This window comes from Eimeria tenella, genomic scaffold, assembly GCF_000499545.2.
Source record: "Eimeria tenella Houghton genomic scaffold, Eth_scaff38, whole genome shotgun sequence".
NCBI classification, from domain to species: domain Eukaryota; phylum Apicomplexa; class Conoidasida; order Eucoccidiorida; family Eimeriidae; genus Eimeria; species Eimeria tenella.
This window is the reverse complement of record NW_013543302.1, coordinates 277,004-281,620: the sequence shown is the minus strand read 5'-3', so window position 1 is coordinate 281,620 and position 4,617 is coordinate 277,004.

Genomic DNA, 4,617 nt, shown 5'->3' with positions numbered 1-4,617 from the left:
ATTCAAAAACCCTAAACCCTAAACCCTAAACCCTAAACCCTAAACCCTAAACCCTTTCTTTCGTTGATTCCTCTGTCGGAAGCCGTGCAGCAGCCACCGGCATCGCCCGCCAATACTACCCTCCTGCACGCACAAACCCCAAACCCTAAACCCTAAACCCTAAACCCTAAACCCTAAACCCTCGCACGGCAGCAACAGCATCCTTTCCTTTAGGCTGCTGCAAAAGTGACGCAGCAGCTGCTGCTGCGGCTGCCGCTGCTGCCGTCGTTGCTGCAGCTGCTCTTGCTGCTGCGGCTGCTGCTGCTGCTGCTGCTGCAGCGGCGGCGTCGCAGCAGCAAATTATTACTACTTTCACTCTTTCTGTATCTAATCTGTCACCAGCTGCAGCACCCTGCTGCTGCTGCTGCTGCTGCTACCGTAGGGGCTACTGCTGCTGCCTACCGTCTCTGGTTACTGCCGCTGCAGCTTGGTTGCTGCTGCACTTGTGCTGCTGCAGATCTGCTGCTGCTGTGCCTCTGTTGCTGCTCCTGCAGTCTTGCTACTGCTGCTGCCGCAATTGCTGCTGCGGCCCTGCTGCTGCTGCTGCCGCTGCTGCTGCTGCCGGTAATTGGGGCGCCGCAAGCGACGAAGTGCAGCAGTTGGCGCGGATTTGAAGCAGCAGCAGCAGCAGCAGCAGCAGCAGCGGGAAGCAACCGCAGGGAAGGAGATATGTCTTGAGCTGCTGCAGCAGCAAATGGAAAGCGACCAGATAAAGCTAAAACAGGAGCAGCAATGGGGTGTACGTACACCTCAGAATCCGAGAGAGGCTTTCCAACCTAAATATAAACGAAAGAAAAGAAAAAGAATAAGTCTGCTGCTGCTGTTGCTGCTGCTGTTGCTGCTGCTAGTGTTGCTGCCGCTGCCGCGGCTGCTGCTTTTGCTGCTGCCGCTGCTGCTGCTGCTGCTGCTGCTGCTGCGAGGCTTTCCCGACACAAAAAACGAATGTGGTTTGCTGTTGACAGTTTTACTAAAAGGGTTTGGAGCTGAGGCAGCAACAGAGATGCAGCAGCAGCAGCAGCAGCAGCAGCAGCGGCAGCAGCAGCAGCAGCAGCAGCAGCGGCAGCAGCAGCAGCAGCAGCAGTACGCAACCGCTATATACTTAGAACCGAACACACTTTATGCGGGTCCTGCTGCTGCTTCCTGTATCATGCCTTCTTTAAAATTAACCCTTTGCCGCTGTTGTTTGCTGCTGCTGCTGCTGCTGCTGCAGCGGCGGCTGCGGCTGTTGCTGCTGCTCCTGCTGCGGCAGGCGCCAGCGCAAATTCTGGGGTGTACGTACACCTCCGATGCTGCTGCTGCTGCTGCTGCTCGCTGCAGCATTCATTTCATGTGTACATACACCTCAAAAGCAGCAGCAGCACAGCTGTTGCTTTCTCTGCTGCTGTTGTTTATCTTATCTGGAGAGTTCCTACACCGAGTCAGCAGCACACGCTGCTGCTGCTGCTGCTGCTGCTGCTGCGCTATATGCAGCAGCAAACTGCCACTTCGCCCTTCTTCCCATTTGTGCGTTGCCTTCTTAGCCCGCGTTTCTGCCTCTGATCTAGTTTATTTCCCCTTGCTGCTGCTGCTGCTGCTGCTGCTGCTCTTGCTGCTGCTGCTGCTGCTATCACGGACGTGCATGTACCTGCGGCTACTGCAGATTCTGCTGTTGCTGCCGCTGGTGCTGTTGCTGCTGCTGCTGCTGCTGCGCCGCAGAAGGCGGAAAGGACACTTCCTGTAGCAGCAGCAGCAGCAGCAGAAGCTGCAGCACCTAATGGAAACAGCTAGCTGCTGCAGAGACAAGCAACCAGCTGCAGCAAGCTGACCAGCGCCAGCATGCAGCGGCTAGCTGCAGCTAGCCACATGCCGCTGCAGCTAGCTGCTGCAGCTAGCTGCTGCAGCTCGCTGCAGCTGGTCAGGCGCAGAGACACGCTGCAGCAGCGGTCAGCTAGCTGCAGCTAGCTGCTGCTGCTGCATCTCTAGGCAAATGGGGCCGAGTGCAGCTAGCTGCAGCTAGCTGCAGCTAGCTAGCTAGCTGCAGCTAGCTAGCCACAGCTAGCTAGCCACAGTTAGCTACCCATAGCTAGCTAGCTGCAGCTAGCTAGCTGCAGCTGGCGGCAGCTAGCTAGTTGCGACTAGGTAGCTGCATGCAGGTAGCTTTGCTGCTGCTGCTGCTGCTGCTATCTGTTGCTGCAGCAAGGGCGTCTAGCAGCAAACCAGTACTTGAGGGTGTGCGTGGCTTCTTAATTGGATTTCTTTTATGGGAATTAAAAAAGCAAATTAAAAAACAAAAAAAATAAAATTAATTTTAATTTAAATGAAGTTCCAATTGCTGCTGCTTCCACGGTGTGGGGCCTCTGAGGTGTACATACACCGCGAAGGAAGCAGACGGGGTGCGCAAACAGCAGCAGCAGCAGCAGCAGCAACAGCAGCAGCAGCAGCAGCACTAAGGTTTGGGGTTTAGAGCTTGGAGTCCAGGATTTGGGGGCCTGGGAACGGAGTGTAGAGCTTAGGGCTCGGGGTTTAGGGTTTAGGGTTTAGGGTTTAGGGTTTTGCTTTCAGAGCGCAGCAGCAGCAGCAGCAGCAGCAGCAGCAAAAGGCGACAAATAAAAGATAACTAATTTAAATAATTTATAAAATAAAATAAAATAAAATAAAAGATATAATGTAATTCAGAAGAAAAAGATAATCAGTGCCCTTTTCATTATTAGTAAACGAAAAGATATAAAGCCACCAGGTTTTGGCGCTCTTAGGGTTTAGGGTTTAGGGTTTAGGGTTTGGGGTTTAGCAGGGCTAATCCCTTTACACCCACGCAGAAAAAGCTTTGTTTTGTCATTACGGAATTCTCCGTCTTCTTTTACTTCTAGGGTTTAGGGTTTAGGGTTTTGGTAAATTCTAGGGTTTAGGGTTTAGGGTTCAGGATTTGGGGTTTCTTTATTTAGGATTCTTTATACTATTGAAGACAGAAAAGAGCGAAAACTAATTGTAATTTTTCTTAGCAGCAGCAGCAGCAGCAAAGATCTGGCTTCTTTATTTTCAGCAGCCCATGGTTTAGGGTTTAGGGTTTAGGGTTTAGGGATTGAGGGTTTAGAATTGCATTCCAAAGCGCTTGTGCTGCTGCATTGCGTAAAATAGAGTACTAGCAGCGTTAATCCCTTTTCATTCTCTGTGCTGCTCCTTCTGCTGCTGCTGCTGCTTATGCTGCTGCTGCTGCTGTTGCTGCCGCTTCTACTGCTTCTGTAGCCGCTACAACTTAGAGATTTTGCTGCTGCAGCTGCTGCTGTTGCTGCTGTTTAGATTGAGCTCTGCAGCTCTAAAGGCTCGCCGCGACGCGCAGCAGCAGCAGTAACAACAACAGCAGCAACAGCAACAGAAACAGCAGCAGCAATGGTACCAGCCGCAGCAGCAGCAACAGCAGCAGCGGCGGCAGCAGCGACATCAGCAGCAGCAACAGTAGCAGCAGCACCAACAGCAGCGACGCCAGCAGTGGCAGCAGCAGCCCCGCAAGCCGCCGCAGCAATGCACCAGCAGCAGCAGCAGCAGCAAGCGACTATACGGGCGGAATTATTGTAATTTGGTGGGGTTGTTGTTATTTTCTCTCTAATTTGCTGCAAATGAACGAGCAATGAGTGAAGGTTTCTCAATAATCCCGAATATGAGGGTTTATTTCATCAGAAAGTCTTCAAAAGAATTAAAAGTTTCTGAAATGATGGTTTTGTTTTTATTTCCACTTTTGGACGCGGATGTTGGGGTGTATGTACACCTCGTTTATCGCCACATTCAACAGAGCACCATCAGAGAGGGAAAGTTTCATTAAATGGAATACTTTGACGGATTTTTTAAATAATTTAATTGAAAAAGTATTTTAAATTAATTTAAAAACACATTTTAAACTAATTTCTTCCGTTTTACTCCCGTTTGGTCTCTGCGGGCGCTGTGAGGCGGGTAGACACGCCCCTGAGGCGACTCGTTGCCGCTCGGTGGATTTCAACTCAAATTGACCTTCTGCGGCGCGCTAAAAAGCCAGTTAGACCTTTTAGTTGAATTTAAAGTCAAAAATTAACTCTAAAGAAACTTTAAACGGAAAATTTCGCCGGAAGGAAGACCAAAAGACGCGGTGGCGTGAGGTGTATGTACACCTGAGCACACACCACGTTTACGTGTTAGTCGCTGTTTCGTTTTTCTTTTACTTTTCTGAGTTATTTAACTTCTTTAAGAAAGCGTTAAACCCTATATTGGTGTTTCCATTTCCTGGAAGCTGCCAAAGAACCGGCGGGAGCTAAACCCTAAACCCTAAACCCTAAACCCTAGACCCTAAACCCGCGATTCAGAAAATTAAAAAGGATTTCTTCCACAGCGAAAATGGATCAAATGGAGTCACTCAGACAAGAATTCAAAGAAGGTGAGTTCTTTGCTTTGCTGCTCCGTGTGAAGAGGGCCCAAGCTGGAGGGTTTAGCGTTTGGGGTTTAGGGTTTAGGGTTTAGAGTTTAGGGTTTAGGGTTTAGGGTTTAGGGTTTAGGGTTTAGGGTTTAGGGTTTGCTGCAGGAGAAATACCTGAAGAACTTCTGGCCTACCACTGCAAAGACAATGAAGGGCTC